Consider the following 18,620-nt stretch of genomic DNA (forward strand, 5'->3'; position numbering starts at 1 on the left):
CCTGTGTTCTCTGCTATCTCTGACCTATATACAGTGAATGGAGTGGCGATGCGCATGTGCGGCCATTGCTCCATTCACATAGCGTGGCGTCCTCTGTATCAGTGAGTGTAATTTATCACTTTTCCTGTGGGCAACACCTTTACTATGTAATATGTATGTACATTATTATGGAAATTATTAGAACTGAACACACAATGAATTTGAAGGGAACCTGTCACCAGAAAAAAACGTTATTAACTTGCAGATATGAGGTCAATCTGCAGGTTAACAGCATTATTAACTTGCCTGCACCCGCAGTTAGATGAACGCTGTGGGGAGAAAATTAACTTTATTCTCCCTGATAACATTTGGTTTCATTCATGAGGGTCCGCAGCGGAGCTGGTTCAGTCACTGCTCTGAAAATGCAAAGCGGCTTCTGTAACTGCACCTGCGGACCTGACTGACACTGGCTCTGCATTGGGGTCGGCTGTCAGTCAGGGTTAGAGTTTAAAAAGAAATGTTTGGTGACTGTTAGAGATCAGATAATCTGTTCTGATCCAATTTTTTTATGATCTGCTTGGTGTGAATTCAGCTTAATAGAAGCTGGTGGCCATTTTGTTGAATTTTACTTACTTCTCTCATGGTCTGTCGTTTGGTGTTCTGCATGTCCTCTGGCTCCAATCTTAAATCTTAGATGTCAAGCGTGAGATTTTTTTTATTTATATCATGCTCTGGGGTCTGGAGAGATAAGTCCAAATCTAAATTCCTGGCCAAATTTGGGCGAGTTGAATTTTGGCAGATTTGCTCATCACCAGTGACTGTCCTCATAAAACAAACAAATCTTATTCATGTTGCATGTGTGTATCAGTTATTTCTTATCATTAAAGTGTTAAGTCCCCATACACACAAGAGAAAGGTCATACGAAGCCTCTGATATCGATGGTATTAACCAACCGTCTATTGGAGCCTCTTGACTCTTCCCCCAAAAGATAATGTAATGGGAGAGAATAGTGTCACTCCATGTTTACTTGTAATATCTTTTGCTCTTTATCTCCTCCCATTGCATCTCGGTTTTCCAGCCTTAATTCTCTCTGCTTTTTTCAGCTTCCCTTTTTTGCTTCTCCTTCAGTAAAAATAAATGCTCGCATGGACTTACCCACCTAGAAGCAGTGGTGCACCGTGCACCTATCCTGCCGCCGGCCATTTAAATCATCAGGCACGGCGCCGGCGGCTCTACAGGTGCTCGCAGTGGCACTGGCACTGGTGCCCTGTACATGATAGGAGGTTAATAAGAACGCCTGACGTTGAACGTCAGGATGTTCTTTGTGGGCAGAGAGAGAGCGCTCTGCTCTCCCCGTTTCCCGCCCCTGGCTGCAGCGCGCTGCTGAACCAGAAGGTATCAGGTCAGTGACTCAGGCATCCGGAGGAGCATACCATGTGCTCCTGAGGCAATCGCTACAGTGTCAGACAGGACAGGTGCTGAGCTGGGGCCTGGGGCTGGGCTGATGTATACAGGGGCTGGGGCCTGGCTGGGCTGATGCAAACAGGGGTTGGGGGCTTGCTGTGGCTGGGCTGATGTATACAGGGGCTGGGCTGATGTATACAGGGGCTGGCTGGGCTGATATATACAGAGGTTGGGGGATGGCTGGGCTGATGTATACAGGGGCTGGGCTGATGTATACAGGGGCTTGCTGGGCTGATGTATATAGGGTCTGGCTGAGCTGGGGCTGGGCTGATGTATACAGGGGCTGGGTCTGGCTGGGCTGATGTATAGAGGGGCTGGGGGCTGGCTGGGCTGATGTATACAGGGGCTGGCATATACAGAGGCTGGCGGGGATGATGTATACAGGGTCTGGGTCTGGCTGGGCTGATGTATACAGGGGCTGGGGGCTGGCTGGGCTGATGAATAGAGGGGCTGGCTGGGCTGATGTATACAGAGGCTGGCTGGACTGATGTATACAGAGGCTGGGGCTGGCTGGGCTGTTGTATACAGGGGCTGGGGGCTGGCTGGGCTGATGTATACGGGGGCTAGCTGTGGCTGGGCTGATGTATATACAGGGGCTGGCTGTGGCTGCACTGATGTATATACAGGTGGTGCTGGGCTCAGTGGGCTGGTGCTGGACCTGGTGATGATGTATATACAGGTGGTGCTGGGCTCACTGGGCTGGGCCTTGACCTGGTGATGATATATATACAGGAGGTTCTGGGCTCAGTGGGCTGGGGCTGGTGATGTTGTATATACAGGTGCTGGGCTCAGTGGGCTGGAGCTGGTGATGATGTATATACAGGTGCTGGACTTAGTGGGCTGGGGCTGGTGATGATGTAAATACAGGTGCTGGGCTTAGTGGGCTGGGGCTTGTGATGATGTATATACAGGTGCTGGGCTCTGTGGGCTGGTGATGATGTATATACAGGTGCTGGGCTCTGTGGGCTGGGGGTGATGATGTATTTTGTATATACAGGTGCTGAGCTCAGTGGGCTTGGGCTGGTGATGATGTATATACAGGTGCTGGGTTCAGTGGGCTGGGGCTGGTGATGATGTATATACAGGTGGTGCTGGGCTCAGTGGGCTGGGGCTGGTGACGATGTATATACAGGTGCTGGGCTCAGTGGGCTGGGGCTGGCGATGATGTATATACAGGTGCTGAGCTTAGTGGGCTGGGGCTGGTGATGATGTATATACAGGTATGGGGCTCATTATACTGTATGGAGAAGTTTCATTCACCTATTTTGTTCTAAAATTTTTCAACCTGAATGACCATGGCTTGCCCCCCCCCTAGTTTTGATCCTGGGTACGCCCATGAATCCTCGACCGCTTATTATTATCACGCTGCTACAATGTAGAGAGGTGCAGGCTCCACTAGATGGCAGTAGAGTGGAAGCAGGGCTGCACCTAAACAGAGCTGGCCTACAGCGCAGCAGTGATGCTACCAGAGGTGGCACAATTGTGATGGAAGGCTGGCGAGTAAACTGGGACCAGGGGCACCTTTCCTGGCCCTGACACTAGGGGGCACCCTAACTTGCCCTGTCCCCTGGGATACCTCAGATGGCGAGGACGCCAGGGCCTCCACCCTAGCCCTGTGTCCTAGCTTCAGCCCTGAGTCTGTCCCCTTTCCCCCACCCGGGGAAGAGAGGCGCTACTGTGCACCGAAGTACACAAACCCGACAGACAGGGGAACGAGACAAGGGTAAAAGAAAATTCCACTCACAAATAATAAACTCACAAACCACAGAGGTATACACCAGGGTATGAAGGATAGGGGAAGAAAATAAAGCAGGATGGGATGAGGAATTTCCAAGGGTACAACCCAAGCACCAGTCGCACAATAAATTCCTCCAGCACTCCAACCACCAGCTTATCCTTCTCCAGATCCTTGTAGCAAATGCTAAAGGCCCCGTCACACACAGCGATATCGCCAGCGAGATCGCTGATTTTGTGACGCCACAGCGATCTTGCCAGCGATATCGCTGTGTGTGACATGGATCAGTGACCGGTCCCCCTGCTGGGTATCGCTGATTGTGCAGAATCGTCCTGAGCCTTTTTTTGATTGTTGGTCTCCCGCTGGCCAGCGCGCATCGCTGCGTGTGGCAGCAAGAGACCAGCGATCAGCGACGCTGGATGCTGGTTTCCAATGTAAACAGCGGGTATCTAAGAGCCGCGCGGCTTTTGGTTACCCGCTGTTCACCTTGGAAACCAGCGTGCACGCTGGTCCTGATCGCTGGAGGGACTGCCTAACGGTGTCCCAGGGATCCCATCCATGTCGGATCGTTGGTTGGATCGCTGGGACATCGTTATGTGTAAAGGTACTGTCACACTTAGCGATGCACCAGCGATCCCGACCAGCGATATGACGCGGTCAGGATCGCTGATGCATCTCTAAGTGGTCGCTAGTGAGCTGCCACACAGGCAGATCTCACCAGCGACATCGCAGGGGTCGGGGGTCGCTATTTACCTGTCACACTAGGTGATCCTGACGTCCTCCCGCCCGGCTCCACGCTCGTCGCTCGTCTCTCCACAGGAAGCGCTGCAGGAAGCTGATGACGCGAAACGGTCCAGGATGCTCTCGCACGATCAGCGATAACCAGTGGGGGAGCCTGTCGTAGGTAAGTATCACACACAGCGATATCACTAGCAATAGCGCTATAACGTCACAAGTTATAGCGATATTGCTAGCAATGTCGCTTATTATGACAGGCCCTTAATGGGGCCTTTACTCAGACAAAGATCTGGCCAGCAGACCTAGCTTTTATAGGAGAGAGGAGTGGTTAACCAAGCACAGCTGGTAGCAGGGATTTCCACATGGCAGATTAACCCCTGTCCTGCTGAAAGAAAACAAACACCCTTAATATGCCGGAGAAGTGCTTCTTCTCAGCTGCAAAGCAGGATCCGTCAGACGCTGCGGTCTTCCGGCTCTGTTCCGTCGCAGTAACCCCATGACAGTTATAAGGAAACAACCCATGTCATCCCCACCTTACCCAGGTACATGGACAATTCTTGCTGCTGCTCCTAGGGTCTAGCATTGGCTGTGGTGTCAGCACTAATCACATAGCTCAGTGGCTCATGGGAACTCCCGACTCGGTGCTGCTAAACTCACTGATTGGCTGCAGCGCTGACATCATGTTGACAGCACGGCAGACAATGCTAGACATCAGGAGCAGCTGGAAGACAATCCGAATCTATAAAAGCTACTTAGAAGAAACAATAGGCTGCTTTTAACTGCATGGGAATGTAGAATAGATGGATGTTAGAGTTAGTAAGCTTCAAAAATGACAAAGGAAAGGATCTATAGGTGACCCTGTAAGGGTCTGCTGCCTGTCTGCTCGGAGTATAACAATAATAAAGGTGTGAATTCTCCTCTGTTCACATTCATGGGGTGTTAATGTCAGGCCTCAGTTGTGACCAGCTAAATGTGCTGTGAAACAGTTACACAAACAGACGTGGCCAGACTGACTCACCGCAATATGACTGCCTTATAAGACGGCAACGATGACTGTAACCAAACATGGCCATAGATTTATCCGTCCGTATTGCTCTGCATCCACAGACAATACCGTTACTTTGCCAATGTGAATTTTTACTCTCTTGATTGTTTCAATATGATTGAATATGATTGTGAATATAAATTCATTTATGAAATTCAATTTTGGCAAATAGCATTTTATGTGACTACTCTTTCATAAATTTGTGCAGTGTCCCTATCCAAATTCATCTTGTGCCTTTAGGAGCCCACTGAATCTGGCTTCCAGGTGGCAGGGGGTGGGCGCTCCTAATTTGGCCAGCAGCATTGCCGCTATATGGGGCAGCTTTATCTCTGCAGCAGGTCATCTTGGCAATGAGATATAAACAAAATAAAAAAAAGAAAGAAAAGGAGTAAGAGAAGTGGAATGGAAGCAAATTGAAATAGCAAGTCAATTTGCAAACTTGCTTAATTTCTCACAGTCTATCTCTCTCTTTATTTTAAAACATGGAAATAACTTAAAAGGAATCTGTCACAAGGTGTTTCCTACCCCATCTGAGAACATATCAAAATGTCCAGTATATATAGATACCACCTCAAAAAATTATTCAAGAACCATACCCACCATCATTTAATGGCAGAAAAAGAGGCAAAAGTATAGTAATTAAACATTTTTTCAACATTTATTACTCATTAAATACATAAAATAAAGAAGGGATATACACAAAATTGCCGTGAGCATGACAAAAACCAGAGACCATATCAAAAAATGCAACAGGAAAGCACCATAGGACTCATATTTACAAAATTTCCCCATAAATGATATCAAAACTGGTGCTTAATGCAATGACGTTAGTTGTGTGCAAAATTGCAATGAAAAAAGTGCTACATGCAAAAAGGTGCCAATAATTGTCTGCTGCATATAAAAATGCTAGCCACCCTATAGAAAAAAGCACAATCTAATATTCCATGCACAGAATCACTGCTGAAAAAAGATGGTGCTTAATGCCTCAAGGAGTGATCATCCACTTGCTGCATATGAAAATGCTAGCCACCTATAAGGCATTATGATATTCAGAACTTACATGTGTTAAAGGTCCTGGTCTGGTCTCCCACAGCCACCCCGACAGCATCGTTTCGCCTCACAGGCTTCCTCAAACAGGGGCATGATGATGATGCCATCTGAAAACAGCATGAGACCCTGATTCCAGCTATGTATCATATTTTGATAAAATCACTGTTTTCTCTGTTGTAGATTTAACAGTTCTCTGAATGCTGAGCTCTGTATAGTCCGACCCCCACCACTGATTGGCAGCTTTCTGTGTACACTGTGCATAGTCATAAAACTGCCAATGGTGGAGGCGGGGTTATACAAAGCTCATGAATATTGAGGAATAAATGGCAGCAGGTTTACTTGTGATAATCTCCTGCTCATAAAACAGTGATTGTATCAAAACTACATCTAAAGCCCAGTAAGTGACATAGCTGGAACAAGGTCTCTGCTCCTACATTAGTCTGCTCTCACATTAGGTGAAAAAACCTGGTGACAGATTTACTGGAACACTAAGATAGATTAAAGATATCAGACCACTCTATTTATAAAAAGATGGCATAAAATATCTGTAATGTATAAAAGCACCACAAGAACTACTAAAGATTATATTTGGTAATGTGTATATATATATATATATATATAAAGCTGAGTGTATGTATGTGTGTATGTATCAAGCCATACCCACTCCACATGGCCACACTCACTCCCCACGCAAAGCCCCATCCACACGGTCCAAGTTGTTATCGCGCCCAGGTGGAGACATATTCACATCGAAAACCACCATGTAAAACTCATCAGCTGTGACGTCACAGCCGCCGCGAGCTACAATCAGGGCCGCCGCATTCAGAGCATCAGTGCGCAGCAGGCAAAGGCCATATCTAGCTCCGTCGTGTCTAGAATGGAGTTGCTCCTGTGAGGCATGACATCAAGGGAAAGTGAGAAGCCTCATGTAACACCGCTGTGCTCATAACAGGAAGTTGCTATGTGGTGCTGCAGAAGAAGTAGGGTGTGTATACAGTATGCTTTAATGCAATTAGTACAGTTTCTCTCTGAATCAAGTGTTTACAATTGTATATGGAAGAGAAGTGTGAGATGCTGCCAGAGGAGGCGACTATAAAGGAGAAAAGCTGAGCTGCAGAAAAATGCCGTGTATAAAGGAGGAGTGTGGGGTGCAGGAGGAGCCTGTGTAAAAAGCAGGAGCATGAGGTGCAGGATCAATAAGGCCCCTTAACTGCCTCTGTTAAAAGTCGTATATGCAGTCATTAAGGGGTTACTCTTGTGTTAAAAAAAATTGCTGCAACAATTATTATAATTTGTTATAACTAACCACAGTTAGTTACTATGCTCACACCTCTTCAGCTAGTATATTTATATAACTAAAATATCTATGCCTCCTATCTCGGTGCTTAAATAATTTGTAGGATAGATTTAGTGTACTGCACTGCCATAATCCTCCATATAGTGTACTGCACTGCCATAATCCTCCACATAGTATAATGCACTCCCCGTAGTCCTCCATATAGTATACTATATTCCCTGTAGTCATCCATACAGTCTATTGCACTGCCATAATCCTCCATATAGTTTAATACACTCCCCACAGTCATCCATATAGTATACTACACTCCCCATAGTCCTCTGTACAGTGTAATGCACTTCCCATAGTCTTCCATACAGTGTAATGCATTGCCATAATCCTCCATATAGTATTCTGGCCACCACAATGTTCACACGCTGTGGAATAATGATGGAGGAGGGAGCATCAGCTAATGCTCCGAAATTCATCATTGGTTTCAACTTTATCTATTCTGCCTCAGAGTTTAACTGTATTGGCAGGCTGTGCACGCCGTTACAGTTAAAAGTGGCGTAGCTCCGGTTTGTGCAGGGCGACTTCACCCTCTGCCCCCTCGGTAGCTACTCTACCGATTAATGTCATCTGAATCTGACAATAATGGCAAAATGGGTCACTGATCTTAGGTGAGTGAGACATTTGATTCTCCCACTCAGGGGATAGAGGGGTTAAGCATGTTGTATTTTAACCTGCCCAAATGACGGTTCTTCAGGCAGAAGTGTTAGGTGGTGGCATATATCCTGTCTCCATTGAAATAAACATGCACGTTTGGTGGAGTCAGGACAAGAGATCTGTCTGCAGTTTTCTCCTGACTCCACCCTAAACATACCGCTGTCCCATCTGAACTTCCGGCCTGAGAGCCCAGTTCTTCACTTCATTTATGCCCGTTATTTGTGTAGTTTTTAGTGTTTTTCACCCAATTTTCAGTTGTGCCTAATTCTTCTTTTAATTTGCTGAAAAGACAAAAATAGAGATAATATTTTTAATTTGTGCACAATCCAAACATAGCGTGCGCCATATTGAAACATTGTATACAAAAATTGGCAACGAACACCACAAGGCACAAAAGAAAATTGATTGGAAAAATGCAAATAATGAATCGGGGCCTAAGTATTAAGCCCCCATACACACGAGACGAATATCTACTGATTTCGCTGTCAGTCTAATGGGTATGGGAGCCCCAGTTAATATATTGTCAGGGGAAATATCAATGAAGAATGTCCAATTTTCAACTGCTGATTGTATTGTTTCCTCGAGATAAGCCGCTGTCACACATGTCGGTTGACGGCTCTGTCATACAGGAACGCTCAGTCAAACGAGTGCTCCTGTATATGGGAGAGTTGGCCGACATGTCTTCCCACCAAATGATCGGCGATAGCTGACAGCCATCTAATGTGTGTGGCCAACTTTAATATCCAAGTTGCAATCTAAATTCATATGCACTCCACATCTTTAATTCGGCCAATATATACTAATCAATGCTTTTTCCTGGGATGCTACTTATGTATGCAAAGTGTATTTGGCCGCCATAATGCCTTTATAAATAATGTAGCATACAGCTATATATTAGCTATTAAATGTGAATTGGCCGGTCTATAAGATCTTCAGGATGATTGCAACTGTATATCAAAAGCATTCTAGCCATGAAAATATGCGATCAGCGCAACGAGGGAATAATATAGCCACAATTCTAGAAAGAAAGAATAGTAAGGCACAAAAATGAATGTAACATAGATTGTGAATAAGAAGCCATCCATCAATATTTTTACGGTTGGAACCCTAAGTTAATTACCCTAAGGCTATAAACAATGGCTCGTTTAGTATTTTACATGCAGTCGTAAGAATAAGTAAATAATCTTAACGTTAGCTTGAACCTAAAAGAAAAACATTGGGTGGGTCATAAAAAATAATGGCGAGCAGTAACAACACCATGTTAATAACAGCAGTGACCCTGACGAATAGCAATGTACACTTCTCGGGAGTAACAGCAGTTACTTTGGTAGTAGAAATCATTTGCCTAAGGCCGGAGTCACACTACAGTGAGATACGGCCGAGTCTCGCAGGTTAAAACCAAGCTCTGGCACCAGCACTCCGGAGCGTGCAGCTCCATGTATTGCTGTGCGGCTGCACGCTCCGCTCCGGAGTGCCAGTGCCAGAGCTTGGTCTTAACCTGCGAGACTCGGCCGTATCTCACTGTGTGTGATCCCGGCCTAAGGGTACGGGCACACGAACATATATTCTCACATCGGTCCGATTAATCGGAGTATGATCATCGTGTGATCCAATTGTCTCAGATGTGGAGAAGATGGAAAATAATTTCTCCATCTTCTCCATTGTCAGTCGGTGAAAATGTTTTCCACGGATTCATTGACTTGCATTATCAAGTATGATCCGATATGTGGATGCAAATCGTGCTTGATACTTGTTTCCTCAGGCATGTGCACGACCCTATGGAATAACATGGGGACAAGCGTGATCCGAGGCTTTTGTTTCCTTTATCACTGAATAGTTCATTTTTTCTTCGAATGAATGTTAATTTTTAAGATTTAAATTGCGTTTTAATGTTAAATGGTAGGGCAGCTTCATCAATAATTACTCTGTATGGCTACAATGTAGGAATCAATATTCTCTGCCAGACACAGAGGAACTGCCTATGCGGAAAATACAGCAAATATTATTTGCATCCTACTACCAGCACATATTATTCCTTTGTACAAAGTGCTTCTATGTCTGCACTAAAGTACATAATTCATAACCTTACGCTGTCATGTGCTTGTCGTCAGCAGCTGCTCCATCATAAGACTGATGAAAGGAAACAATATTACTTTTCATTCTGGATTTTCTTCTTTGCATACTTTATAAAGTAGATATGCCTACTTTCATTTATAATAATGCAGCTTTAGCACCCATCAAATATGCTTTAGTATAAAGAAGCCTTATAATCTTTGTGCCCCAATCAGGTTCGGACTGTCCCACAGGGCAGCAGGTGAATCCCCCGGTGGGCCCCATTGTGCTATACGAGCAGTAGTTGTCAGATGAAGGCAGCGTCTGATCACTCATCTAACAAACTGACCAGTTTATTATTATTATTATTATAATGTAAATTTCAGAATGAGGGTACTGTATTATTTTGCATGTAGCTGAATAGTTTGCCCCCAGAGTCGATATTGCTGGTGGGTCCTTGGCACCCCAGTCTAATTTTGGCCTCAATTACTCTGCAGTCAAATGCATGCAAACATCATGGAACACTTCCTTTAGATGGTTTGCATAAAATTGATGCTTGTCTTTCATTCTAATTAGAATATCAATAATGTAAAATGTGACAAATCTTTAATGTTGAGGTTTTATGACTTTTGCATGTGCAACTACTTCACTGGGCACTGACTTTTTGCCCAGTGTTTTAGTTTGCCCGGTGACATGGAATGTTTTTCTACTGCAACATCAAAAACTCTTTATTTTAGTATTTCAGGAAGTTGCGGCTTATGAAAAATATGATTACGGCATCTTAAGGTTTAGATAAAAAGGAGAGAAGGTTTCATCACTTGTATGTGTAACCCCATAACTGAACACATTGTATAAAATTGAATAAGCATGCTGCGACAGCTAAGAGTGTCCGTCAATGTATGTTAGAATAGTGACGCCAAGATCTGCCAAACTAGCTGCTGTCAAAACATACAGTATGCTATGCGTTGGCCACCACTGGCGCCAGTGATTGCCCGAAGTGATCACGCGCCGGTCTATCCAAAAGAGGAGGAACAGAGACTAGTAGGGGCATGAGAGCCAGGCGTTGCTGGGAGAGGAGGGATAAAGTGATGATGCATTATTGTTTTTATTTTTGAACATTACAAGCATAATCTGGTATGGCATTTTCTTACTTACAGTGTATAGTGGAGTTCCCAAGCACGAGCATGTAGTAGGCCACTCTTCTTTATAGGTCTTCTCATGGCTTTTAAGCTGAACTATTCCATGAGGGTTAGTCAGTGACTCTACAGATGTTCCACTACTGCTTGCATCTTTTGGAAATATCTTCCTAGATTCAGGGCATAACAGGGTCTGAGTGGAGTTCTTTCGATCTGGTGTTACATTAGCTTCTTAGGTAAACAACATCCTAATGTGCATCATAAATAATAATCTGGTTGAAAAATAAAAAAGTTGACCGCCATGAAGCTGCAAACACACAAAGCTTTTAGAAATCATTAATATTGAGAGGCTAGCAGAGTTTTCGTGATATTCATAAGAGGAAAACGTCTGCAGCGGGTTAATCCGATAAGGCAGGAAGTATGGTTTCAACGTCAGCCCACTGACTATTTTTATTCTTGCTGAATGGTTTTGCTCTGCTCTGTATAGGAACTTGGCTGTTTGGCAGAAACATTGTATTTGAGACCTGCAGCTGTATGGGCTCTTGTGACCTATTTTCTTTTCTTGAAATTTCAGGTGCATTTTTTCCTGCGTCAATGATAGAAAAGTGAAATTGCAGCTCTCGTAAAAGGTATGCAAATTTGAATTCCATTTGATCTTTAAGAACTTTATGGTACAGATAATATGACCTTTATAATTGAAGCTACTTCAGCAAGGTGGCAAAAAGTATCACAGCCTCGTGTATGACAACTAGCGCAAATAAAAAGTGGAGCGTTCCCCTGTAACATAACTTTTACGCAAGTAAGAAATAAGCAAAAAAACTTGCCAGTATTATTAGTTGGGTGATACGATAATTAGATGATACTTTTATGATTTCTGTATGTATGAGCATTACTTTATTAATGTCATTCACATAATCTATTCCAACACCAAAAATACAATATTCTATATTATAAAGTACCTGAATAACTAATAGTAGATTAATGGAAGTACATGCAGAGTCTAACGGGTGGAAACAACATTTTGGAAAACTAAAATTTATGGTTGGTTGCAAGATTTCGCGCAATAAAGTTGATCATTATTTTAATTGTTCTTTTGTGTTTTTCTATAATAATGTTAATTCACTTCTATCGATAGTAATCACGGCAAAATTCTGCCAACAGTTTTCCTTTACCTCCCGAATCACCCGGTCATGTGAATATCATATTTAAGGAATGCTATCCCTTTATATATATTTTAATCAGGTAGTCGTATGTTATAAATTAGATTTATTGGTTGTATCTATTTCCTAGTCACATTGCCACTAAGTAGATCCAATGCTAGAGAGTGACGTATAGCAAGATTTTGTGGGCCAGAATAAAGGCCAGTGGTTGCACTTGTTAGGCAGTTGAGTTTTAAGCTAGGTTGTTGAGGGTGCTGCAAAGCCTCGTTCATGGGATTGATAGTGTGACCTCCAGTTATCACCAAGGCAATTGACTATCTTGTTAATAGGTGATAACATCTTAGCTTTGAAACCTCTTCACATATAAATTTAAATATTGCATGCAAATGGCTTAAAGGAATCTGATTTACCACTTACTGATATACTGTATTAGGGTTCTCTGCCTGTTTGCTAGTTTCACATAGTGTTAATTTCCTGCTTGTGTGACGTGTGGTCCTCTGAACAGGTGGTGTTCTCATCTTCCCTTTTTTATACAATGTGACCATCATAGGCCTCTACTCTTCCTGCCTTCTCAGCTTCTAATTGACCTTTCCCCAAACTCTCTCAGTCTCTGGAGTTTCGCATGCAGACAGTAGAGTGCAGAATCCTAATCCCCAGAAATGCTTCTTAGTGAGCAAGCGCACCCATTCAAGTCTATGGATGCGTGTGAAACATTGAAATTAAGATCTCTATCTCCTCCGCACCTGTGATCCGCTTCTTGCACGTGAGAAAAACTGATCACATTAAGGTAACACTTGGCTCAAACTCTGACAAAATCGGCCCGATTCTCTTGCATGAGAGACTCTAGTGTGAGCGCACCCTCACAGAGGAGCTGGCAGGCACTTGTGGATAGAGGCAATGGCAGTGAGAGGGAAAATGAGGTTTGGGAGCCTCTCCTTTATCTTGTTAATCCGGCCCCCAGGAAGCCGCTTGAAAACAACTGTGCTGCGCAGAGCTGAGAGATCATAAAACATGCTTCAGTAATAAATAATACAAAATATAGGTACATTTTTTGTTATTTTCTACAAGCATGTAAAACCATCTCTTAATCATTTACCTCTCTCACCCAATAAAATCACTTGATGAATAGTAATGACAAATCATTGCAGATTTATAGAGACTGCACGCTCTTACTTCCTTAGCCTCTTTCATATAAAAACCTTGTAACTGTTTTATAAATGATATAATGGTATGTAATAAGGCTCAAATGTTTCCAACTCGAAGCAGTTTAATAAAAAGCCCTGAACTGACACATCGGAGCTGCAAAATAGCAGCCAAACATTAAGACAGCTGGAACCTCTTGATAATAAGAAGACTCCAGCTGTGTTCCATTTTTGACTGTGTTTATTTATAATGTGTTTCGATATTCTCTGGACCACAGTAATGTTAACCAATTTGGGCTCAGATTTAGCTGATTTTTGTACATCCATTCCCCTCTTCCCTGGGGCCCGATTCATACATCATTTATTTTCCACATATGTGAAAAACAGTCCTTTTTTCAGTGTACAAGACCGAGGCTTGCTCCTTGTACTATTTTTTATAATCACGCGACTGACATCCCTGTGCTTATCCTTTTTTTTTTTAACATGGCCATTGACCTACATTGGCGAGTTTTATCCCCAACACAGATCAAAGTTGAATACATTTCCATTTTTGTCTTTTGCCAATCAGTAGACAAAGAAAGACACGGGATAAGGCACACTGATTGTAATGGGTCCGTGATCTACCCACATTAATAATGGATAGCACGCATACGAGAGAACTGATGTGTGGAACTGGCCTGGATGTGACTCATTTATTTCATGGCGCTTTACAGTAGTAAAAGTAAGCTATGGGCTATAATTAGTGATGAGCAAGTATACTCGTTCTTGGGTTTTCCCGAGCATGCTCGTGTGATCTCCAAGTATTTTGGCGTGCTCGGAGATTTAGTTTGTGTCACCATAGCTGCATGATTTGTGGCTGCTAGACAGACTGAATACATGTGTGGAATTCCTAACAAACAGGCAATCCCTACATGTATTCAGCCTGTCCAGCAGCCACAAATCATGCAGCTATGGCGACAAACAGTAAATCTCCAAGCACGCCAAAATACTTGGAGATCACCCAAGCATGCTCGGGAAAACCCGCGAACGAGTATACTCGATCATCACTAGCGATCATAAAACAGCCCTGAAGTCCTTCAGTGGATTGTAGTTTGCCTATCCATAGTTTGTATGGGCAGCAATCACTCTGAGACTCTTGTAGAAGAGACGCTACTTCCCTTAGAGACACAATATGGCAGCGCTTGAGATGAATGGTTGCTTTGATCTTTGCCTTTGAAGTACATTGGCAATCACGCCTACTCCCTCTCCTGATCACAGATTCTGAGCACAAAGAATGCCAGGTGTGTAGTACTATGGCTATAAGTGGCAACTGGCCAAGGCTGTGCTCACACACATGGTCAACCACAACCAGCCAACAGGCAGCAGACCTGTACCACTGCAGTATTTCCACTGTTTTCCATCATATTCACTTAATCTTGTAGTGAAACAGCGATTTCTCCTGCAAAACCGGAGAGCCATTTCGATTGGCCTCCCAGTCTTGAAGGTGATATAGCTGTTTCCTTGCAAGATTAAGTAATTGTGCAGGAAACAGAGGAAAGGCCGCAGCTGCACAGGGCTGATGCAGATATCCCTTGCAATGTGAACACAGTTATCAATTATGTCAATTGTCATAATTGCTCTTCATTTATTGATCTGTTCTTTCTGTAAATTAATTTAAATGATAAAACTTATCACTCCCGAGCAGCTCATGTCTGCACATTAGGGTCACAGGACCCCAATGCTGTGCATTATTTACAGACATAGCAGGCTGTCAATCACTCCCTAAGGGGTCGCTCACTCAGGCGTATGACTTGGATGAGTACTATGTGATATCTTTTCAGATAGCACTCGGACCAATGCTATAAAATGGGGCAGTGCAGATCTGTATTTTTTCTCCACAGATCACATTGCATGAACCCATACAAGTCTATGGGTGCGAGTAAGGCATCGGACTGCACTTGGATGTCGTCCGAGTGCAGTCCAATTTCCACTGGCACACACAATGGAAAAGATGGAGAAATAAAGTTCTCTGTCTTCTTTGCACCTGTGATACAATTCTCTTATGCAAGAAATCGGATCACAGCAAACTGACCTTTGGATCGAACTTTGAGACGAGAGTCATTTACATAATGGGACTGATTCTCTCGAAGAGAGAGTCATCGCTCGTGTGTCCCAGGCCTTAGAGGAGACAGGGAAGTGCTCTTCTCATGGATATACTGGATAGAAATAGGTCTATTATTTCAAAGCTTTTAGTAACTAAGCTGCATAATATTTTTATGCTGTTTTTTCTACTAGGAGCACTGATTTGTAGCTGTAATTCTACCCTTACTTAGGAAAGCTTATTAACATGACAGATGCATTTAATGGCCTGTAAGTGCATATATGGGGTCATCAGGTCAAAACGCTTTAACTGGTTCTTCAAGCCATTCGAAAACATTTTGTTGCAATGCAGCAGGAGGTGACTGCACTTATGACATATTGTTGCTATGAAGGGGTTACGTGATCTGGAACAATGTTTAGGTTATAGATACATATCAGTAAAATGTATAATATCAGAATATGCAGATTCATATTGTAGGCAGGTCTTGGAGGTGGACAGTGTTCAGCGTCACTGCCATGATGTCCGCAATGTTTTGATTATAACTGTTCATCTATGAGATCTGATCAATGAACTTTGGACACCAATGATCCTGTCACCGCTTCTCTGTCTGTCCTTCTTGGGCTCCTTTTGCTTGGTACTAACCACTGCAAATTGGGAACACCTCACAAGACCTCTGGTGTTGGTGTTCTGACTCAGTTGTCTAACCATCAAAATTTGGCTTTTTATCAAATACACTCAGATCAATATGCTTTCCCACATTTATTTGGCTTCCAAAACCTGTATTTCAAGAATTAACATTTCATCCCAGTTCCGGCAGTCAATTTAATTTCTTTCCAACCTGTGACTTACGGGTTCAGGAACTATTACACAGGAGGCATCAATTTTGCAGATGTGAATTGCACCCGCCGGCTCCCCTAGACATAATGACTGGATGGCATTGGGCTCACAAGCTTTTGACAATGTAAAAAAATGGAAACATCCTTGGTTTCCACTATGAAAACTAGAAAGACTAAAACAATCATATACGCTATCACCGTATTTATAAATGTCTGAACTAGCAAAATACAAATTTAACCTGTATTGTAAAATCGAAAAAAAAAATTGAATTGCCATTTTGCAATTGTAGCGCTCACAAAAATGCAGTACAAAACAATTTAAACATTACCTATACCCCAAATTTGGTTACCAGAAAAATAGGATTCCTTGGACTCCACACCTTACTTTAGTCGGCACCAGAACAGTTGCAAGCCCAAAGTTTCACTTGAGGGTTACATCTTAGCACCTGTTAAATGGCGACCAATCACTTGTTTAGACAAGTCTACCACCTTTGCCATGCTCACATTGTTAATACAGTCGTTCTGTCCACAGAGTATCAGTGTTCATGGCCACACATGTCCTGTTATAAGGAGCAACGTGCTGCTTAGAATCATTGGTTTTACGCAAGCTTAAAAATCATTTCACCCTACGAACAAAAGTTTTGCTTGTTCATTGGGTGACTGGTAGCCTGTTTAAACAGGGCAATTATCCTAGGAACACTTGTTCCCAATAATCAGCCAGTCTGAATGTATCCTAATACCCAAGAAGAACAAAGCAAAGTGATAAAATATTTTAAGTTTACAATCCTGAGAGGTACATCTAACAAATTTCCCCCTAAAACGAAAGATATTGTAACTCGAAATAGTAGCTTCCTGTTAGCAATCTACATAAATGTCGGAGACCAAAAAATCGAGCTGCTGTCCTGTAACCAAAAAGAAAAAAAAGCAAATGTCTTTTTTGGACTGGAACATGCTGACGCTTTTTTGGCCTGATGCAATATTTGACATTCATTTCTTTATCAGTGAGCGGGACTAGTGCAAGTAATTAAAGTAACCGCTCGAGCAGTTCTGAACAACTGCAGCGAGCACAAAGAGCAAGTCTATGTCATTTATCTTGTGATAAAGGGGCATCGTCAGGGATACTGTGTATAAACTCTTTTCCTTTCCAGGTGCACACTTAGATTTATCCTCACTGAGGCATTCTTATTGCAGGTGCCAAATGTCAGCGATGACTTTGTGTGGAAATAATGAGGCTTTCATTAAAGATGCGTTCTTAATAATGCATTGTTATGCTGTCATTCTACTTGGTAATTACAGATCATGGTTATTGGTTTTAAGAATAAACTGGATGTAAATAGTTAGATGTAGAAATATTGCCCTTAGTTTCCTTTCTTCGCCATTATACTATCTCTTGTATATTATGGATGTAAATAGTGTGGTACGGTAAACTCTGTTAAAGCTAGGGGGCGCAGTAAATGCTACGCAGAATATGCCTGTGGGCGTGTGTCTGAATGACCAAGATAAAGCCTGTATATGTGTGGCTGTATGAAATAGGACCTGTAGTGAGGTCATGACCATATGATCCATACCTCACTTGAGGGTGTGGTCATGTACTATATAGTGTGTCTGAGGTCTGGTCACAGGGGTGTGTGTTTTGATCCTGATTGGTCAGAGTGCAAGGTCCCGCAAGGTCTGTGTGTGTTGAAAGTGTCTGGGACTGAACTTTCTGGGAAGCACATGGAAAGGCCCGGACCTGGTAGGGTCTGTGACGGCTCTACGTATGGAATCTACTGCCCGGCTGTGGCTCTGGAACTGTAGACGGCCTAGTGAGCAAGGCTCTGTCTGGAACAGTGAACCCAGTGCGGCTGCTTCCCTAATAACCCGTGAGGGATAAACTGTGAGTAACAATGACCGGGGTCAGTAAGAGACTTTGTATGCTTTATATGGTAACGCTGCATGCGTGCTGGACATGGCACAGCCTGTGTGCCCACAGGCCTGAGAGAGCGAAGCTCTACTATGGACATTAAGAATTTGTCTGTCTGATGTAAGACTGTTTGCCTTGTGTTGCTGTGACATTGGTTTATGAAGGAAATAAACCACACAGACTGTTACTTTAAGCAAAAGTGTTCCTGTGTGCCTCCATATCGCCGCCAAGCTAGTTAATCCCCGTCCACTCATTTGGTGGATCTCTAAAATAGTTAGATGTAGAAATGTTGCCCTT

General features: G+C 43.3%; 1 protein-coding gene and 1 long non-coding RNA gene across 4 annotated transcripts in view; one reads left to right on the plus strand and one right to left on the minus strand.

The window, feature by feature from the left end:
• The window catches only part of CHST3 (carbohydrate sulfotransferase 3), a 172,108-nt gene that overhangs the window by 102,985 nt on the left and 50,503 nt on the right, over positions 1-18,620 (plus strand). For both annotated transcript variants that reach the window (XM_073560024.1, XM_073560026.1), the window contains exon 2: positions 11,777-11,831. The gene's annotated coding sequence lies outside the window, so the exon portion shown is untranslated. The remainder of the gene's footprint in view (positions 1-11,776; positions 11,832-18,620) is intronic.
• The window catches only part of LOC141072845 (uncharacterized), a 42,303-nt gene that overhangs the window by 4,291 nt on the left and 19,392 nt on the right, over positions 1-18,620 (minus strand). The window contains exons 2-3 of one of the 2 annotated variants that reach the window (XR_012226878.1): positions 11,222-11,788; positions 8,172-8,295 (exon numbers count right to left, since the gene is read on the minus strand). This is a non-coding gene — a long non-coding RNA (uncharacterized lncRNA). The remainder of the gene's footprint in view (positions 1-8,171; positions 8,296-11,221; positions 11,789-18,620) is intronic. The other variant, XR_012226879.1, reaches the window with a different exon arrangement.

This window comes from Dendrobates tinctorius, unplaced genomic scaffold, assembly GCF_039654945.1.
Source record: "Dendrobates tinctorius isolate UK_male_01 unplaced genomic scaffold, ASM3965494v1 ptg000292l, whole genome shotgun sequence".
NCBI lineage: Eukaryota > Metazoa > Chordata > Amphibia > Anura > Dendrobatidae > Dendrobates > Dendrobates tinctorius.